At 45.6% G+C, this 22,305-nt stretch overlaps 1 protein-coding gene and 2 pseudogenes across 2 annotated transcripts in view; 2 read left to right on the top strand and 1 right to left on the bottom strand.

The window, feature by feature from the left end:
• LOC134936572 (potassium voltage-gated channel subfamily V member 2-like) overlaps positions 1 to 22,305 on the bottom strand; it is a 199,336-nt gene that overhangs the window by 19,349 nt on the left and 157,682 nt on the right. The window lies entirely within an intron of this gene.
• LOC134936800 (5S ribosomal RNA) lies at positions 11,030 to 11,148 on the top strand (annotated as a pseudogene).
• LOC134943130 (5S ribosomal RNA) lies at positions 12,495 to 12,613 on the top strand (annotated as a pseudogene).

Genomic DNA, 22,305 nt, shown 5'->3' with positions numbered 1-22,305 from the left:
GCTGCAAACAGTTTTGCAATTGCAATCCTTAGTGAATTAGGCCCTTGGTTGGAGAAGCTGCTGCTGCTGGGCTTGCGCAAGGAGCTGTATTCCATCCCCTATGCTGCATGCTGTGACCACAGCTCTAGTAAAACTATATAATAATAATATATATTTCTCTTACGTCCTAGAGGATGCTGGGGACTCTGTAAGGACCATGGGGAATAGACAGGCTCCGCAGGAGACATGGGCACTATAAAGAAACTTTAGAATGGGTGTGCACTGGCTCCTCCCTCTATGCCCCTCCTCCAGACCTCAGTTAGATCCTGTGCCCAGAGGAGACTGGGTGCTTTCAGGGGAGCTCTCCTGAGTTTCTCTGTAATAAAGAATTTTGCTAGGTTTTTCATTTTCAGGGAGTCCTGGCAACAGGCTCCCTGCGCCGTGGGACTGAGGGGAGAGAAGCAGACCTACTTCAGTGATAGGCTCTGCTTCTTAGGCTACTGGACACCATTAGCTCCAGAGGGATCGGAACGCAGGTCTCACCCTTGCCGTTTGTCCCAGAGCCGCGCCGCCGTCCTCCTTGCAGAGCCGGAAGATTGAAGCCGGGTGAGTATATGAAGAAAGAAGACTTCACAGGCGGCAGAAGGCTTCAGATCTTCACTGAGGTAACGCTGCGCGTCATTGCTCCCGCACACACACACAGGCACAGATGGGTGCAGGGCGCAGGGGGGGGCGCCCTGGGCAGCAATAATCCTCTTGGCTGGCATTATAGGTATAATCAAGCTATGGCAGTATGATCTACAACCCCTGCCAGGTTTTTTGGTATTTTGAGCGGGACCGAAGCCTGCCGCTGAGGGAGTGGAGCTTGATCCCACAGCACTAACCAGTGCCATTTTCTCCACAGCACGCTGCTGAGAAGCTGGCTCCCCGGACTCTCCCCTGCTGAACACGGTGACAGAGGGCTTTGAAGGAGGGGGAGGGGGGGCACATAATTTGAGCGCAGTTAATATATTTATATATAAAACAAAAAAGCGCTGTGTATTGCTGGGACTTGTGTTTCCAGGGTCATTGGCGCTGGGTGTGTGCTGACATACTCTCTCTCTGTCTCTCCAAAGGGCCTGGTTGGGGGAACTGTCTCCAGATTAGAGATTTCCCTGAGTGCGTGGGATGTCGATACGCGTGTGTCGGCATGTCTGAAGCAGAAGGCTCTTCAAGGGAGGAGGTGGAGCAAATTAGTGTGGTGTCTCCGTCGCACCACCGACACCTGATTGGTTGGATATGTGGAATGTTTTAAATGCAAATGTGAATTTATTGCACAAAAGGTTGGACAAAGCAGAGTCCAGGGAAAATACAGGGAGTCAACCCTGCCTTTCACTATGTCGCAGGGCCCTTCTGGGTCTCAAAAGCACCTACTATCCCCAGTGGCAGACACTGATACCGACACGGATTCTGACTCCAGTGTCGACTATGATGATGCGAGGTTGCAGCCGAAATTGGCAAAAAGTATTCATTATATGATTATTGCTATAAAAGATGTGTTGCATATCACAGATGACCCCTCGGTCCCAGACACGAAGGTGCGCATGTATAAGGAAAAGAAACCTGAGGTCACTTTCCCTCCTTCACATGAGGTAAATGAGTTGTTTGAAAGGGCTTGGGAAACTCCAGACAAGAAACTGCAGATCCCCAAAAGGACTCTTATGGCGTATCCTTTCCCGGCTAAGGACAGGATACGGTGGGAATCCTCTCCCAGAGTGGACAAAGCGTTGACGCGCTTATCCACAAAGGTGGCGCTGCCGTCTCAAGATACCGCAACCCTCAAGGATCCTGCTGATCGCAGGCAAGAGACTACGTTGAAGTCAATTTACACACATACTGGTACATTACTCAGACCGGCGATAGCGTCGGATTGGGTTTGTAGCGCTGTAGCAGCGTGGACAGATACCTTGTCTGCTGAAATCGATACACTGGATAAGGATACCGTTTTATTGACCTTGGGTCATATTAAGGATGCTGTCCTATATATGAGAGATGCTCAGAGAGATGTTGGCCTACTGGGTTCCAGAGCCAACGCCATGGCGATTTCTGCTAGGCGAGCCCTGTGGACCCGACAATGGACGGGTGATGCCGACTCAAAGAAGCATATGGAGGTTTTGCCTTACAATGGTGAGGAATTATTTGGGGACGGTCTCACGGACCTGGTTTCCACAGCTACTGCAGGTAAATCCACTTTTTTACCTTATGTTTCCTCACAGCAAAAGAAAACGCCACATTATCAGATGCAGTCCTTTCGGTCGCATAAATCCAAGAGAGTACAGGGATCTTCCTTTCTCGCCAGAGGTAAGGGTAGAGGGAAAAACTCCCAACTACAGCTAGTTCCCAGGAACAGAAGTCCACCCCGGCTTCTACAAAATCCACCGCATGACGCTGGGGCTCCCCTGAGGGAGTCCGCCCCAGTGGGGGCACATCTTCGACTTTTCAGCCACGTCTGGATTCAATCACAGGTGGATCCCTGGGCAATAGACATTGTTTCCCAGGGTTACAAGCTGGAATTCGAAGAGGTGCCTCCTCGCCGTTTTTTCAAATCGGCCCTACCAGCTTCTTCTCCGGAGAGGGAAGTAGTTTTAAAGGCAATTCAAAAGCTGTGTCTTCAACAAGTGGTGGTCCAGGTGCCCCTGCTTCAACAGGGGACGGGGTACTACTCAACCCTGTTTGTGGTACCAAAACCGGATGGTTCGGTCAGACCCATTCTGAATTTAAAATCCTTAAACCTATACTTGAAAAGGTTCAAATTCAAGATGGAATCGCTCAGAGCGGTCATCGCCAGCCTGGAGGGGGGGGATTATATGGTGTCCCTGGACATAAAGGATGCATACCTTCATGTCCCCATATATCCTCCTCATCAGGCGTTCCTGAGATTTGCTGTACAGGATTGTCATTACCAATTTCAGACGTTGCCGTTTGGGCTTTCCACTGCCCCGAGGATTTTCACCAAGGTAATGGCGGAAATGATGGTGCTCCTGCGCAAGCAGGGTGTCACAAATATCCCGTACTTGGATGATCTCCTTATAAAAGCGAGATCGAGAGAACAGTTGCTGAACAGCATGTCACTCTCCCTGAGGGTGTTGCAACAGCACGGCTGGATTCTCAATCTACCAAAGTCACAGTTGGTTCCAACGACCCGTTTGCCTTTCTTAGGCATGATTCTGGGTACGGCACAAAAAAGGGTTTTTCTCCCGGTGGAAAAGGCCCAGGAACTCCAGACCGTGGTCAGGGACCTGTTAAAGCCAAAAAGGGTGTCGGTCCATCAATGCACTCGAGTTCTGGGAAAGATGGTGGCGTCTTACGAGGCCATTCCATTCGGCAGGTTCCATGCAAGGACCTTTCAGTGGGACCTTCTGGACAAGTGGTCCGGGTCACATCTACATATTCATAAGATGATCAGCCTGTCCCCCAGGGCCAGGGTATCTCTCTTGTGGTGGCTGCCGAGTGCTCACCTTCTAGAGGGTCACAGGTTCGGCATTCAGGACTGGGTTCTGGAGACCACGGACGTGAGCCTCCGAGGCTGGGGAGCAATCACACAGGGAAGAAACTTCCAGGGTCTGTGGTAAAGCCAGGAGGCTTGTCTGCACATCAACGTACTGGAATTAAGGGCCATATACAACGGCCTACATCAAGCGGAGACTTCTCTTCGCGACCTACCGGTTCTGATTCAGTCAGACATCACGGCTGTGGCTCATGTAAACCACCAAGGCGGAACAAGGAGCAGAGTGGCAATGGCAGAAGCCACCAGAATTCTTTGCTGGGCGGAAAATCATGTAAGCGCTCTGACAGCAGTCTTCATTCCGGGAGTGGACAACTGGGAAACAGACTTCCTCAGCAGACACGATATCCATCCAGGAGAGTGGGGATTTCATCAAGAAGTCTTTGCAAAGATTGCAAGTCAGTGGGGACTGCCTCAAATAGACATGATGGCGTCACGCCTCAACAAAAAGCTCCCAAGGTATTGTGCCAGGTCAAGGGACCGTCAGGCGGTAGCGGTGGACGCCCTGGTGACCCTGTGGGTGTTCCAGTCGGTCTATGTGTTCCCTCCTCTTCCTCTCATCTCAAAAATATTGAGAATCATAAGACGAAAAGGAGTACAGGAAATTCTCATTGTTCCAGATTGGCCTCGAAGGGCCTGGTATCCAGAGATACAGGAAATGCTCACAGAAGATCCGTGGCCTCTTCCTCTCAGAGAGGACCTATTGCAACAGGGGCCCTGTCTGTTCCAAGACTTACCGCGGCTGCGTTTGACGGCATGGCGGTTGAACGCCGGATCCTAGCTGAAAAGGGCATTCCGGATGAGGTCATTCCTACTCTGATAAGGGCTAGGAAGGAGGTGACAGCGAAACATTATCACCGTATCTGGAGGAAGTATGTGTCTTGGTGTGAGACCAAGAATGCTCCTTCGGAGGAATTCCATCTGGGCCGTTTTCTCCACTTCCTACAGACTGGAGTGAATTTGGACCTAAAATTCAGTTCCATTAAGGTACAGATTTCGGCCCTGTCTATTTTCTTTCAGAAGGAATTGGCTTCTCTTCCAGAAGTCCAGACTTTTGTGAAGGGAGTGCTGCATATTCAGCCTCCTTTTGTGCCCCCAGTGGCACCATGGGACCTTAACGTGGTGTTACCTTAAGTCTCATTGGTTTGAGCCTCTTCAAACCGTGGAATTAAAATATTTCACTTGGAAAGTGGTTATGTTGTTGGCCTTGGCGTCTGCAAGGCGAGTGTCTGAGTTGGCGGCTTTATCTCACAAAAGCCCCTATCTGATTTTCCATGTGGACAGAGCTGAGTTGCGAACTCGTTCTCAATTTTTGCCTAAGGTGGTTTCCACTTTTCATATGAACCAACCTATTGTGGTGCCTGTGGCTACAGGAGATTTGGAGGATTCCAACTCCCTGGATGTAGTCAGGGCCTTAAAAATTTACGTAGCCAGGACGGCTCGAATTAGGAAAACAGAAGCTCTGTTTGTCCTGTATGCAGCCAACAAGGTTGGCGCTCCTGCTTCTAAGCAGACTATTGCTCGCTGGATCTGTAACACGATTCAGCAGGCTCATTCTACGGCTGGATTGCCGTTACCTACTTCGGTGAAGGCCCATTCCACTAGGAAGGTGGGATCTTCTTAGGCGGCTGCCCGAGGCGTCTCGGCTTTACAGCTTTGCCGAGCGGCGACTTGGTCGGGTTCAAACACTTTTGCTAAATTCTACAAGTTTGATACCCTGGCTGAGGAGGACCTCATGTTTGCTCAATCGGTGCTGCAGAGTCATCCGCACTCTCCCGCCTGTTTGGGAAGTTTGGTATAATCCCCATGGTCCTTATGGAGTCCCCAGCATCCTCTAGGACGCAAGAGAAAATTAGATTTTAAACCTACCGGTAAATCTTTTTCTCCTAGTCCGTAGAGGATGCTGGGCGCCCGTCCAAGTGCAGACAACATTCTGCAAGACTTGTATATAGGCCCTCATTCCGAGTTGTTCGCTCGGTAAAAATCTTCGCATCGCAGCGATTTTCCGCTTAATGCGCATGCGCAATGTCCGCACTGCGACTGCGCCAAGTAAATTTGCTATGCAGTTAGGAATTTTACTCACGGCTTTTTCATCGGTCTGGCGATCGTAATGTGATTGACAGGAAATGGGTGTTACTGGGCGGAGACAGGCCGTTTTATGGGCGTGTGGGAAAAAACGCTACCGTTTCCGGAAAAAACGCAGGAGTGGCTGGAGAAACGGGGGAGTGTCTGGGCGAACGCTGGGAGTGTTTATGACGTCAAACCAGGAACGACAAGCACTGAACTGATCGCAGATGCCGAGTAAGTCTGAAGCTACTCAGAAACTGCTACGAGGTGTGTAATCGCAATATTGCGAATACATCGTTCGCAATTTTAAGATGCTAAGATTCACTCCCAGTAGGCGGCGGCTTAGCATGAGCAAATCTGCTAAAATCCGCTTGCGAGCGAACAACTCGGAATGACCTCCATAGTTATTTGCTTGCATAAGGGTTATGTTACAGTTTTGTTTAGTCTTTGACTGATGCTGTTCTGTTTCATACTATTGACTGGTTCGTATATTCTAGGTTATACGGTGTGGTTGGTGTGGGCTGGTGTGAATCTTGCCCTTGGATTAACAAAATCCTTTCCTCGTACTGTCCGTCTCCTCTGGGCGCAGTTTCTCTAACTGAGGTCTGGAGGAGGGGCATAGAGGGAGGAGCCAGTGCACACCCATTCCAAAGTTTCTTTATAGTGCCCATGTCTCCTGCAGAGCCCGTCTATTCCCCATGGTCCTTACGGAGTCCCCAGCATCCTCTACGGACTAGGAGAAAAAGATTTAACAGTAGGTTTAAAATCTCATTAATACTGCTATTATGGTCAGGGCCTGATTAAGGGTTCCAGCCACCCTTGGCTAACACAGAAGGGGTATGGGGGGGCTGTACTCTTTTATGGCTGCAGCGGCTCTAGGAGCGTGGACAGGTACAGCGAATGACGTCATGATGCACGTGACGACCGCTACACCCGGTGCGTTACCCCAGGACCTATCGCTCCAGGCTTCAGCATGATCAGCCTATTGGTTGATCAAGTCTGATTATGGTAATTAATTGAGCTGCTGGTTGGGGAGGGGAGTTCTGGCCAACTGGAAAAAAACTCTGCTTATGCCTGTGTCGTGGGTGTTGGTGTAATAAAGATTTTATTAGATATTTTAGTATTTTTCCTTGTGGGACCACTGGTCCTACTAAGCCCTGACATGCTTCCATGGCCGTAATTATGGGTGTGCTACCTGGCCTTTGGTTCTGGCTAGCAGGGTGCCTGGAAACTGCTAGAGCAGCCAGGATAACTTCTGCAACGCAACCTATGGATGCTCCAGAAAGACACCCATCAGTCTGTCCAGCCAAACAGAGTGTCTTCAGGATGCACCCTTCAGTGCTGCACTTAACTGAGCTGCCAGCCTCGCCCCCACATGAGGTCATGTCATTGCGCACTCTGTGGGCGTAGCTGCACAGTGAACATTTAAGCCCTATTATGGCTCTGACTGCTTCAGTATGGTGGTGCTAATAGCACTGACATTGTAAAAACCAAACCATGAAAACAAAATGATAAAAAAAACCACTCAACATGCACCCTCTTTGACAGATTTATAAATAAAGAATTTTATAAAGAATGTTTATAAGTGATGACCATGTATACACCTCTTCCAAACTGTTCACCTTCAACTAGCTGTCATTTATCATCCCCCTGGCATTCCCACCAACTTCCTTGACAACTTTGATACCTGGCTACCTTACATCCTCTCTTCAGACATTGGGGGTAATTCTGACCTGATCGCTCGCTGCAGTTTATTGCAGCGCAGTGATTGGGTTGGAACTGTGCATGCGCCAGTGCTGCAGTGCGCTGGCACATGCCAGATGGCCGAAGGCCGTTGTTGCCTAGCGATCACATCTGCCTGATTGACAGGCAGAGGCGGCCGCTGGGCGGGAGGGGGCTGGACGGCAGCGTTAAGCCGCTGTTTAGGGGGTGTGGTCTGGCCAACGCAGGCGTGGCTGGACCATTGGGAGGTGGGCCGCTGCTGCGTGACATCGCACGCAGCCACTTCGACCCGGGCAGTGAAGAGGTTCTCCTGTTCTGGCCAGCCGCAGGAGCTGCGCTGGCCGGGAGTTACTCCTCTGCAGAGGGGTGGGGGGGGGTGGACTAGTGCTGGGTGTCCCCCCGCATGTCTGAGTACCTGATTGTAGCGGAGCTACGATCAACTCGGAATGACCCCCATTATCTTAGGTTTTTTAACATCCCAATTAATATCTCCACAAATCCCTCTCCTTAACCTCACATCATCGCTTGGTCTCTCCCAGTGTACCTCCTCACAACAGTGAGTATAGACAAGATCAAGTGAGTGAGTGGGCACTCACTTGATCTTGTCTATACTCACTGTTGTGATATTTCTGACTACTCCAACTCCCCATTCCCCCTCCAAATCTGCACATGTTACATCTGCCACACCTGCAGTGGAACATGGGCCCTCATTCCGAGTTGTTCGCTCGCAAGCTGCTTTTAGCAGCTTTGCACACGCTAAGCCGCCGCCTACTGGGAGTGAATCTCAGCTTCTCAAAAGTGCGAACGAAAGATTAGCAAAATTGCGAATAGACACTTCTTAGCAGTTTCTGAGTAGCTTCAGACTTACTCGGCATCTGCGATCAGTTCAGTGCTTGTCATTCCTGGTTTGACGTCACAAACACACCCAGCGTTCACCCAGACACTCCTCCGTTTCTCCAGCCAATCCCGCGTTTTTCCCAGAAACGGTAGCGTTTTTTCGCACACACCCATAAAAGAGCCAGTTTCCGCCCAGAAACACCCACTTCCTGTCAATCACATTACGATCACCAGAACGAAGAAAAAACCTCGTAACGCCGTGAGTAAAATACCTAACTGCATAGCAAATTTACTTGGCGCAGTCGCAATGCGAACATTGCGCATGCGCAATTAGCGGAAAATCGCTGCGATGTGAAGAAAATTACAGAGCGAACAACTCGGAATGACCACCCTGGTTTTGCCCATTAGTGTGCTTTTTTAGTTTGCTAACAAACCTGAATAAGGCCCTAAGGCAGACTTCAAACTCTCATCCCACAGGTCTTCCCTTTCCCTCTCTAAACAGTTGTATTTCAAGAACCTCATCTCGCCTCTTCAAACCACCGTCATCTTTTCTCCACTGTCAACTCCCTCAACTGCCCTCCTCACTCTCTGCCATTGACTTTGCTACTCCTTTCACATTCAAAATTGACACCATACATCAGTACATCACATCCCACCAGACCCTCAACAACCTGACCCTCCTTTCCCTGACCACCCCTCCCCATCATATAGTTACATAGTTTCTGAGGTTGAAAAAAGACAATTTCTCCTGCAGGGTCCACAGGTTATCCCCCGGATAACATTGGGATATGATGGAGCGACAGCAGATTGGCACCAAACGATCACAAGCCTTAAGTCCTCCCAGGATGCAACGGGCTCGTCGATATATTCCTGTCCACTGGCTCAGGCAACTAATTTTTTTGTTTGGTGTGGCAGGAGCCAGACCATGGTCACAGGGCTACTGTGTTTGGCAGCCCTAAGCTTTCTTATTTTATTTTTATAGTCTTACTACGTTTTCTAAGTGATCTTTCCTAACAGCGTCTTATACGCATATTGGAAAGAGTCGCTCCAACAACTCTCCACCAGGTCGCAACAACGCTTACTCACTGTACAAGTGCTGTCTCAATGGGTGTCTGTGTCGGATATAACTAGCAGGTCCAGCAGACGTTACCAGGTTGTGGCCGGAGCACGGGGAGCAGGTAAGGCATCGGTTCCACTTAGAAGGGGAATAACGGACACAGCCGCACTGTATTTGGAGGAGACTACCAAACAGTAGCTGGCGTGCCGCCACCACGGGTGCTCCAGCGCTAGGCTTTAGGGATCATAAGCACCAGGATTAGTATGAGGCTGCGATCCCTAGGGTTGATGTCAGCGTGGGGAGTTAGACGTTCTCCTGGTCTCCCCTCCCCCCAGTTCATGACCGGTTTCCATCGTTCTCCCACCATAAACTGATTGCCTCACTTCCATCTCAGACGCTACCACGAGGGGTCTCGGTCACAGCATAGGCCGCTGCGTCTGTGTACACTAAGTGCTACTGCGAGGAGAGTATGACCAGTGCGTCTGCTTGCACAGTACGTCTGTGTTCACTAAAAGTTCCGGGAGCGGCAGTGTACACTAGTAGCGTCGGGATCCAATCAGTGTTCGCTAACGTATTGATCGATCCTGGAAGTGAGGTGAGTCTCCCTGTATCCCACTCTACTGAGTACAGGTTATACAGCACTAAATTTCTATTTACTTTCTGTCAGTATGAATAGTTCACTTTAGTGCCTATTGCATATGAGTCTGTGTACATTACTGTGGTTTTCTTCGCAATGCGTCTGAATACGTTAAAGATCTGTATAGAACAGAATTCAGTAATATGTACTTCTACATACTTTGAAATGTGTTTGTAGTTGATAATATGCTCATATGACTAATATATAACACGTGACTGACTGCTAGTGTGATTGCTGACTTAATCTAAATGATTGTCGGTTGATCTTCTGATACTCAAGGCAGGTGCATGGGAGGGTCACATTGATATCACTTTAGAAAAATAAGGTGGTTACAGTCACAAATTGTGTAGTACTCTGTGAAAGTGCTGATTATTTATCATGTCTAAGAGCGGCAAAGGTGACAAGGGTACATTTACAGTAACACCAACACTCATATCTTGTTGTTTTGCAAAAACTGTATTATCCTCTATGATCTGGTACAGGATGGTTTATGTGTAAAAGGGTTGCTGTTTAGCATAATACATCCCTAATCTATATCAGGTATAGATAGACCCATTAGGGCGATGTTTGCACAGACCTTGTCCAGTTTAGCTGAAAAGTTAATTCTTACAGCTTCAATACCAGGAATAGGGTTCACTATTAACCCATACATGCAGCTCCCTACCTACGGTATATCCCCAACAGCTTCTTCAATAAAACAAGCTGATGAACCGAATGTAAATAAATCATCGACTTCACAGGCTACACATGATATTCATCAGATGATGAAAGCTCTATATACTCTACTTCAGCATACGAAGAACAGGTAAAAGGTATCAGCTAAATGAATAAGCTGAATAAATGAGAGCAGAAAAGGCTAGTCTGTCAATAGAGGTAGCAGAGCCTGGGTTAAAAATAAGGCACGTGTTTAAATGTCCCAAAAAGGGCCTCCTCACGAGAGCAGAATTCAGGAAAAAGATTTGGGTTACACCTAATAAAATAGTATTCCCGGTAAATGGGATTCTAATATCTTTTTCCAGCTGGGGACTTTTTAAAATAGGGAAGTGCCTCCCAAAATAGATATGCATGTCATGGATAGTGCAAAAATCTATATGGCCTCTACCGTCAAAAGAGGAATGGTTTAAAAAAAAAAACATATTGTCTTTGTCTGGGGCAGTCATAAGGCCAGCCATTACTTCACCTTGCAATCTACAGCCACACCACACTGGATAGGCCCAATCTCACTAGATCTTGGAAGCTAAGCAGTGTTGGGCCTGGTTAGTTCTTGGAGGGGAGACCACCTTGAAATACCAGGTGCTGTAGGTACATTGGGCTGAGGTACTGGAAGACAGGTTTCAGCGCCTGCAAGGGAGTAAGAATCCCATATAGCTCATATGGACACTAATGTTCTAGGGAATCAGCAATAACAATAGCTGCTTGTAGAGCAGTTTGGCTTACATACATGGAAAGCTGATTCAGAATCAAAGAAGGTTCTGGAAACTTTGCCTTGGCTGGAAGTTTCTGTTTGGGAAGGAGTTAAGTTATTCTGGAGTCAGAAACAGACTCCTAGAAGGTCACGTTTCCTTCCACATATAACCCCAAACCTAGAGGTCCGGTTTCGGCATTGTCGGTCATAAAGGAATGTAACAGCCCCAAGAGGGCCAGTTTCCAAACCAGGGGGGCCAACTTCTTCAGTTTGCACAGATCTGGTAGTAGTCTACAAACAGATGCCTGGCTGCAAGAATCAGTATCTCTAGGTTATGCTTCCCTTCTAGAAGTATCCTCCTCGAAGGTTCTTCTGTTTCAGCCCATCTTGGGTAGAGGCGTAGGCGAGGGATTTGCATGAAGAAGTTCAGAAATTGCTTTGGTTAGGAATAGTCATTCCGGTAACCCATGCACAGTGGAGGGGTTTACTCCAACCAGGGTCAAAAAAAGGATTTATGAATCTCAAAAAGTCAAAACAGGTACATTTGGGTACCACGGTTCACATGGAGACAGTAGAATACATAGTATTCCTGGATAATCTTACCTTCAGGCTCCTATAACACTGCCCATCAGTGTTATCTCAAGGTTACTATCCTTCAGCAACATTTCAGTTTTAGGCCTTACCCTTTGGGTTAGCCACAGCCCCAGAGTTTTACCAAAATGATTATGGCAGTTTATCTCCGCTAGCAGGGGATAAGAAATTGCCATACCTTGACCACCTTTTTATCCTGGCACAAATACAGGAAAGGTTTCTGTGCCATCTACAACACAGAATAACTTGTCTGCAGAGGCATGCGTGGTTCATAAATTGGCAAAATCATTTCTGGTTCCGTAACAACGGATGACTCACGGTGGGGCTGAACTGAATTCAAGTCTGCAGAAAATAGTTACCTCAGAACAAGATATCCAAGGTGCAGTTAAGGACTCAGGAGTTGTTACACAGACAAACAATATCAATTCACGCAGTAATGCGAATAATGGATTTGATGGTGAATAGATATGGTGGAGTGGCGCAATTCCACTCAAGACCTCTACAGCATCTGTTTCCATCTACAGCTGCATCACACTGGATATGCCTAATCTCATTTGATGTTGGAAGTTAAGCAGTATTGTGCCTCGTTAAATTCTCTGATAAGGGACCACCTGTGAATACCAGGGGGTGTAGGTGAGCCAGATGGACAATAACCATCTACAGCCATACCACACTGGATATGCCCAATTTCAGCTGATCTTGCAAGCTAAGCAGTGTGGGGCCTGGTAGGTACTTGGATGGAAGACCACCTGGGAACACCAGGTGCTGTCCATATAACACAAACAAGTATGTGGTACTGGCAGAAAAGGCAGTAGCCTGGGGGCTACATACATTCCCTCTAGACCAGAGGACACCCTTTTGGATATCAGGTTGTGAGATCCTGACAACAAATGCCAGTCTTTAGGGCTGTGGGGGCCATTGTCCGGAAGATTATGATTCCGGGGACTATGGGCCACAGAAGAAAGTTGCCTGCTAATAAACCTGTTAGCACTTCGGGCCATATACTGGGTCCTCATTCAGGTACGGGACACTCCTAAAGGAAAACCGGTCCAGATCCGCAAGGACAAGGATATGGCAGTAGTGTACCTCAACCTTCAGAGCGTAACACACAGCTAAACAGCAAGGAAGGAGGTAAGTCACATACTAAAGTGTGCAGAACTCCATCTTCCAGCCTTGTCCACAGTGTTTGATCCGGGAGTCCTAAACTGAAGAGCAGATTTCTCAGTCGACACGCCATTCACGTAAGCGAATGGGCTTTGCACCCTAAAGTCGTTTCAGACTCAGGTAGACAAGTGGGGTTGGCCAGAGATAGATCTCATGGAGTCCCATCTGAACAACAAAGAGCCCATAACCAGGTCAGGAACAAAGGATCAGGGAGTGATCTTTGTGGACGTCTTTTTAATGGGAATTTCATTTCACTTACGTGTTTTCTCAAATCATCCTGCTACCCAGGATAGTGAGGAAAATACAACAAGGAGGCTGGGATTCTAATAGCTCCGGCTTGGTCCAGAAGGCGTTGGTACACAGAGCCGCAGAAAATGTCGAATGCCATTTCTGTTTCCTCTAAACCCAGATCTACTAATGCAGGTCCCTTGTTATCACAGATATCTGGATTGACTGTCTTGACGGCGTGGCTCTTAAAGTCTATATCCGGAAGTCCAGAGGATTCTCACAGATGCTTACAGCAAGGGAAACTTCCTTGGCTCGTATTTATCACCAAATATAGCAAGCCTATATTCATTGGTGCAATGGAAGAGGTATGGACCCGAAATCTTTGAGTTTCCAGGGTTCTTGCATTCCTTCAGGCAGGAATGGATAAAGGTTTAAGGGTGGCTTCCTTGAGAAGGCAAGTGTCAGCATTGACTGTATGGTTCCGAAAGAAAAATTGCCAAATTGCAGGATGTGCCCAGTTTTTTCCAGGGAATGCTGCGCATTCAACCTCCCTTTGTTCCTACTACACTGTCTGGGGATTTAAGTCTAGTCCTCAAAGCCCTTCAAGTTGCTCTGTTTGAACCACTAAATAAAGTGTATTTTAAATGGTTGACAGCTAAAGTTCTCTTCCTGCTGACTATGGCATCAGCTAGAAGAGTGTCAGATTTAGGAGCACTGTCATGTTAATCTCCTTGTCTGATGTTTATCCAGATAAAATAGTTCTCAGCACTAGGTCTGGGTATCTTCCTAAGGTGGGGTCTAGATTCCACCTTAATGAAGAAATTGTAATCCCGGTTTTTCAGGAATCGTGATTTTCTGCGGGTGATGCGTCACTGTACGTAGTCCGGCCATTAAGGATCTACGTGGATCATACCAGTGCCATGAGAAAGACAGATTCTCTCTTCATCCTCTACGGATTTCACAAGATGGGATGGCCTGCTACTAAACCGACGCTAGCAAGATGGGTTCGAATGACGATTTCAGAAGCATATTCTCGAGCTGATCTCCCTGTTCCGGATAATGTCTCTGCTCACTCTACACATAAGGTAGGTCCTTCATGGGCAGCACAACATTGTGCTTCTTCAGAACAGATATATAAGGCAGCCACATGGTCTTCCAATAACACATTCAATAGACATTATGCCTTGGATACTTTTTCCTCTCATGATGCTGAATTCAGGCGTAAGGTTCTCCTATCTAATCAGGAGCATCCCCACCACTAAAAATTGCTTTGGGAAGTCCCAATGTTATCCTGTGGACCCTGCCGGAGAAATATATGTTATGGTAAGAACTTACCGTTGTTAACGGTATTTCTTTTATGTCCACAGGTTTCCACAGGGATCCCACCCTGACGCACCTGATTTGAGAATCTTTATACTCACTAAACTCTTCCCTTTTGCATGGAAGGGTGTACATGTGTGCTCTTCTCGCCTGAATAGGGTTCTACATAATGCTCCTGCCTAAATGCTTTGGAATACAAATGATTTGCCTGAGCCAGTGGGCGGGGATATACAGTATGGGCGAGCCTGTTGCATCCTGGGAGGACTGAAAGCGTGTGATCGTTTGGTGCCAATCCGCTGTCGCTCCATCATATTCCAATGTTATCCTGAGGAAACCTGTGGACATAGTAGAAATACCGTTATCAACGGTAAGTTCTTACCATAACGTATATTTGTCCATCGAGTTTAACCTGTTAGTGATCTCCTACGCGAGGCATGTCCAAACTGCGGCCCTCCAGCTGTTGTGAAACTACACATCCCAGCATGCTCTGACACAGCTTTAGCATTCTCTGACAGCAAAACTGTAAGGGCATGCTGGAATATGTAGTTTCAAAACAGCTGGAGGGCTGCAGTTTGGACATACCTGTCCTACACTGTAATATTTTTAAAACTAATTTTAACTGTTATGAATGTTTAGCCGAATATGTCTATGCCTCTTTTTTATTTTTATATTGCATGATTTACCCACCATAACCCTGTATGCCTGTTAGGAGTTTATCTAGCCCATTCTTAAAAGTAATGACCGAGTCTGCCATTACTACTCTCTCAGTCAGGCAATTCCAAATACGTATTGTCCTTACTGTGAAGAAACCTTTCCATCTCTGGGTGTGAAATCTCCTCTTATCTAACCTAAGTGAGTGTCTACGTGTCCTTTGTGTTGCCCTTATATATTTGTAAATGTTAATTATGTCCCCTCTTAATCTCCTTTTTTCCAGTGTAAACATGCCTAGCCTAGCAAGCCTTTCTTCGTATTCTAGCATCTCGATCTCCTTAATTTTGTTGCCCATCTCTGAACCTTTTCTAGTTCCAGGATATCCTTCTTATAGTATGGTGCCTATAATTGTGCACAGTATTCGAGATGTGGCCTCACTAGTGATCTATATAATGGGAGTATAACACTCTCATCCCTTGTTTGCCTTATTTGCTGCATTCCTACTTTGGGTACTACTGCTAAGTTTATTATCTATGTGAACACCTAAATGTTTTTCCAATACAGAATCCCCTAGTTTCCCCCCATTTAGTGTGTAGGTAGTACATTTGTTGTTGCTACCAAAGTGCATTACCTTACATTTGTCTGTATTGAACCTCATTCTCCATTTTGCTGCCCATGCTTCCATTTTAAATAAGTAATTCTGAAGAGACTCATCACCCCCCTCTGAATTTATAACCTTACACAGTTTGGTATCATCAGCAAAAATTTACACCATGCTCTCTAGACCTACATCTAGATAATTTATGAAGATGAACATTTATGAAGATCATTTATGAAGATGTTGAACAGTAGTGGTCCAAGTACAGACCCTTGTGGCACACCACTAGTACTTTAATCAATTTTGAAAAAGTTCAATTTACCACCACTTGCTGTTTCCTATTATCCAACCATTTTCTAACCCAAGTGCATATTGTACTCCCTAGCCCAAGTTCTCTTAATTTGTAGATAAGTCTCCTGTGAGGTACTGTACTGAAAGCTATAGCAAAGCCTAAAAAGATTACATCCACCACTTTACCCTGATCAAGGTTCGCACTAATTATTTCATAAAAGCCTATTAAATTAGTTTGACATAATCCATCCTTCACAAATCCATGTTGGTTCCTATTAATAACCTTGTTGGCTTCAAGGAACTCCTGTATTCTATATCTATACCATCCAGAACTTTCCCCACTATAGATGTAAGACTTACTGGTCTATAATTACCCGGTTCAGATTTACTTCCCTTTCTAAATTTTTACACTACTTCCGCTATACGCCAGTCTTTAACAACCATACCTGATGTGAGTGAGTCATTAAAAATCAAATATAGGGATCTTGCTAATTCATAGTGTAGCTCCATGAGAACCCTTCAGTGAATTCCGTCGGGACCAGTTGATTTATTAATCTTAATTTTTTTTAATTGCTCACAGATTACTTCTTCACTTAAGCATTTAGCAGTGGGACATTATCATTGCTGAGGTTATGCATTAATCCCGCCATCTGGTCCTCTCTTGTGAATACAGATGAGAAAAACTTGTTTCATTTTTCCGTTATGTCATTGTCATCTTTAATTAGGACTCCCAACTTACCTTTTAAAGGGCCTATACTCTCCTTCTTTAATCTTTTCCTGTTGGTGTATTTAAAAAAACATTTTGGCGTTTGATATGCTTTCCTTTGCTATTAGCTTTTCGGTTTCTATTTTAGACATTCTAATTTCTTTTTTGAAGATTTTGTTATAATCTTTATACTACTGGAATGACTCTGCCTTCCCGTCTGAGTTATACTTTTTAAAAGCATGCCTATTTTTGGACATTAGTTTCTTAATCATTTTGTTAAGCCACATTGTTTTGGAATTATTACTCCTTCGCTGCCCATGGGAATGAAGTTACAAGTATAACTAGCGAGCATCGTTTTTAATTTATCCCATTTCTCTGCAGTATTCTTGCCTTGAAACAAGATTTTACAGTCAATGTCCCTTAGAGCTTCCTTCATCATGTAAAATTTGGCTTTGCTAAAGTTTAGAGTCTTAGTTAAGCCTATATAGAGCTGCTTGTGAAAACTGATATTGAATATGACCATATTTTCCCCATGGGCTCCCTTACTATAATATTTGATAACAATTCCCCATTGTTTGTTAATACCAGGTCTAAGATTGCATTGTACCTAGTTAGTTCCTCAATTAGTTGAAGTAAGTAGTGATCATTTAGTGTGTTTAAAAACCTATTACCCCTAGCACTATCACATGAATCATTTGTTCAATTAATATCCAGATAGTTAAAATCTCCCTTCACTATTACATCTCCTAATCCTGCTGCTTTTTTGATTTGCTTCAGTAACAATTCCTCATCAGACACATTAATATCAGGCGGCTTGTAGCATATCCCAATTAGTAGCTTTTTAGTTCCCTTTCTCCCGCATGCAATTTCTACCCATAAAGTCTCCACATTATTTCCAGTCCCATCGCAAATATCTTCCTTTATATCAGGTTTTACAAAAAGCTTTACATAAAGACATACCCCCCCACTTTGGTTATTTAATCTGTCTATTCTGAACAGTGTATAACCTTCCAGATTAACTGTCCAATCATGAAATTCATCCCACCAAGTTTCAGTAATACCTATAATATCATACTGTTCTTTAGCTGCAAGGAATTCTAGTTCCCCCTTTTTCCCTGTAAGGCTTCAAGCATTTACATACATACAATTGAGATTAGTATTCCCTCTAATGAAGTAACATCATTTTCTGTATGCATTATTGGTATTCCATATTCATTGTTAATGTGTTGTGTTAATACCCTTGCCGGCTGCTCTTTCACTCCCCCCTTATCCACCCCTATTCAGCTCACTACCTCCATCCTTACTATTCTCACTGCTTGACCTGTAGTTTCTAGCTAAACCCTCCCCACAGACACCTAGTTTAAAATCTCCTCCAACCTTCTAACCATCCTTCCCCTCAGCACTGCTGCCCCCTCTTTATTCAGGTGCAACCCATCATGACAAAAAAAGATGGCACATGACTGAGAAGTCCGCCCAGTGTTCCAGGAACACAAACCCCTCTTTCCTACACCAGTCTCTAAGCTACACATTTACCTCCCTAATCTCCCTCTACCTCCCTGGGCTAGCGCGTGGCACAGGTAATTTTTCAGAAAATATTACCCTAGATGTACTTGCCTTTAGTTTGTGACCTAAGTCCCTATAATCTTTCTTATGGACAGCCCACCTACCACTAACTTTGTCATTGGTGCCAACATGCACCAAGACACTGGGTCATTCCCAGCCCCTCCAAACAATCTTTCTACCTGGTCCGCAATGTTTCATACCCGAGCACCCGGGAGACAACAGACTGTACGGCAATCATGATCCTGGTAGCAGATGCTATGTCTGTCTTTCTGATATTAAAATCCCCTACCACAACAATCTTACTAGGTACCTTGCTATCTTTTTCCCCATCTGTGCCGGAGGAACCGTTCTTCTGCTTGCTAGAGGAAACAGTCTCCTCCAGCTCCATCATTTCTTCACTGCCATCCAGAGAATCTTCATCCATTCAGGCAAATTTGTTGAAGTTTGGCAGCTCAGAGATGTCCTGACTCACCCTCTTTTTCTTCTTCCTCCTAATTGTGACCCAGCCGGCTACCTGTTTATCCTCATCTACCAGTGTCACCCCCTGCAACTCCTCCACCATTTGATCTAAGCTTTGCTCGAGATTGTGAATATTCCTAGGTCTTGTAATGGCTTCCTCTAGATCAGTAACCTTGGCTTCCAGGGCAGCCATTTGCATGCACCTCGTGGAGATGTATTCACACTTGGATGTGTGCTCCAGGTGCACATGCATCATGCACGACATGCACTGAGTGAGATTCTCAATCACGGCCCCACCCATTTTGTTTGTAAACTGTAACTCCCTGTTACCCTTAGAAAACAATATAAACTATGCAATACAATACGTGACTATAGCCTAGCTGTGAAGAGAAACAATATTCAGCAACAGAACAGTAATTGATAATACAAGAACAAGGGGAGAAACAGAAGTACAGATACAAAAAATATAAAGAAAAACAGTAAATTATACAATAATGTAGGTAAGCTAATACTTATCTGTGATGAGATTATACCACCTCTCCTACACTGCGCACCCTGCTCCTTTTCTTTTACGCAGCAACAGTCCCGGCCCCCTCCGGCAGGCTCCTCTAGTAGCAGCAGCAGCAATGGCAACAGTCACCGGTCCACACCGGCATGCTCCTCTGGCAGCTGCAGCAGCAATCTCTGGCCCCCTTAAGCAGCTCCTCCTGGCTGTAGTAGCAGCAGTAGTCTGTGGCCCCCTCAGACTGGCTGTGCTCCTGGCTCCTTGTTTTGTCCTTCCCGCTCACTTTGCTCTCAGTACTTCACTCCAGGCAATGTCCTGGCTTCGTCCCGCATGTGCACCAGTCACTTCTGGTTTCCGTACATGCACTGGTGCCTGCTACGATGCGGTGCCCACTCTCCTAATGCCCTCTCTTGTGCAGGATGCAAGATGCTGACACGGAGCATGTTCACCCTACTCCCTGCTCAATACAGCACACTCTCCACTCACCTGAGCGGCAACTTCCAGTTCCAGCTTCCTGTCTCCTCTCCTCCACCACCTCCCCACTTGACCCTATCTCCTCCCACCTCCTCCACCACCTCTCTCCTTCTGCCTGTTCCCATATTGCCCACCTCCTATGTCTCTCACTCTCATCAGACACCATCCCTTCTGCATTCAAGCATGCCCTTATCTCCCCTTTTCTTAAAAAACCTACCCTTGATCCTAACATTCTCTCCAACTACCAACCCATCCCTCTTTCCATTTTGTTTCCAAACTCCTCTATCATATTGCCTACAACCACCTTACTGCCTCTCTTTTCTCCAACTCCCTGCTTGACCTGCTTCAATCTGGCTTCCATCCTCTGTACTCCACTGAAACTGCCCTCATGAAAGTATGCAATGATCTCCTTGCTGCCAAATCCAAGGGCCACTACAGTCTGCTTATTCTAATTGATCTCTCTGCTGCTTTTGAGACTGTGGACCACCCTCTCCTCCTACAAATTCTTCAATCCCTTGGCCTGTATGATACTGCCTCTCATGGCTATTCTCCTACCTCTTTGAAAATTCCTTTCTCTCCAATGACTCCACTGGCCCTCTTCCATTCCTCTCCCATCTATATCTCTGACTTTCTCCCTTTACATTCCCGGGTCTACTACATGATGCCAGCTGTCAGGATCCTGGTGAATAATAATACTGGAGCTGGGATCCTGACCGCCAGAATGCCGGCAGCGGGGCAAGCGCAGAAATGCCCATTGCTGGCTCGCTGCGCTCGCCACACTGCAGGCACAGTGGTGCGCTATGCATGCCACACTATTTATTCTCCCTCCAGGGGTAAGTGGACTCCCCAAGAGGGAGGATAGTTGTCAGTATACCGGTTGTCGGGATTCCGGCCCCGGTATGCTGGGTTCTGGGATCCCGACAGCCGGCATATCCAGTGCCTCCCACATTCCCACAATCCTTTGGGCTCCACAAATGCATGCCGCTTCTCCTCCCAACTGTTTACTTCCTCCTATTCCTGTCTCCAAGATTTTCACGTGCTGCTGCTCTCTGGGATTCTCTGCCTCTTCCCGTCAGACTTTCTACCTCGCTACAAAACTTCAACTGGGCTCTCAAGACACAATTCTTCATTAAACCTAGCTGTCTCTCATCCAAAGCCTCTGTTCCATGCTCACTATCTACTATCTATCTGTATCTATCTTTTCTGTTTTCCCCTCCCTTTTACAATGTAAGCTGCCATTTAGATTTCAGTTTGATCACACCCCACCCAAATCTAACTCTCTATGCACATGTTATATCTGCCCCACCTGTAGTGCAGCATGGTTTTGCCCAATTGCTAACTTTTTTAGTATGCTAAAACTCTGAATAAACCCCTATATACCATGTGTTTTGTCCTACATTGTCTTGCACTGAAAGTCACTGTTTTTGTTTTAATCATTTGTTTATGTGATTTGTTACGTGCTTTGCAACCCTTGTGGTTCTATAGAAATAAAGATAATAATAATAATAATAATAATAATAATAATGATGCAGACTTGCTTCATATGCAAATCATAAGCCATAAGCTAATTACAAGTCAGTGAATGATAACCAAATAATGTAGTACATTCATAAATTGCATCAATGAAGTTCAATAGTGAAGGTTTGCAGGGGATTTTTTTTTAAATATATATATGTTTTCTCAAATTGTGTCTTTTATTTTTTATAGTATTTTTTCCAGGTGCACTCAGCTTAAGTGAGCACTGGATGAATAGGCATTCTGGAGATTGGAGATCTACAAGCATCTGCATACCCAATACATTTTAACTCACAATAACCCCAGTACTTAAACCACTCGAAGGGAACAATGTTCCACATTTATTTTGTTTCCCCAATGGACTTGTGCCCCAAGCTATTGTTGGTTGACATTATGACATGGGAACAACACACTGTCATAGTTTAGACTTAGACAAGTGGACCATCCCAGCATGTCGTAGCCTAGATCTGTTAGCTGATTTTTAAGTCACCCACTGAAGTTGAAGCTAGAAGCACAGGAAATGAGCAATAATGCTGGTAGTACTATGGGTGATAGGAGTAAACCGTTTTATACATAAAAAAAATGTATTTAAAACCATTACACTAGTAAAGTCATGCCGATAAGGATTATTTTCAGCATGGATCTTGCTGATATGTAAGCATGCCTTTTCTGTACTTGCACTTTCTGTTGGTTGAAATTCCCCTCCCCTCTTTTATGTCTGTTCACTGTTATGAAGACATAAGTCAGGGATACACAAATACTGCAGGTTAATATAGACATGGAATACACATTTTTATGCCGACATCCAGTACAAAAAGTGTATTTTACCCTAAACAAAGGGCATATTTTAAAACTCAGTGATCCCATTAACTATAAAAGATCAGTTTTTATAAATTTGTATGAAATCAATGTTATTACAAGGGTATTATATTAAACAGTAATGAACAAAAAAGTTCTGTTTTCTTCATAGTATCACTGCAGTGTATTAATAA

The sequence above is a fragment of the Pseudophryne corroboree genome, chromosome 1 (genome assembly GCF_028390025.1).
Source record: "Pseudophryne corroboree isolate aPseCor3 chromosome 1, aPseCor3.hap2, whole genome shotgun sequence".
NCBI classification, from domain to species: Eukaryota; Metazoa; Chordata; class Amphibia; order Anura; family Myobatrachidae; genus Pseudophryne; species Pseudophryne corroboree.
The sequence above is the reverse complement of the archived record's forward strand: the minus strand, read 5'-3'. Positions and strand labels throughout refer to the sequence as shown.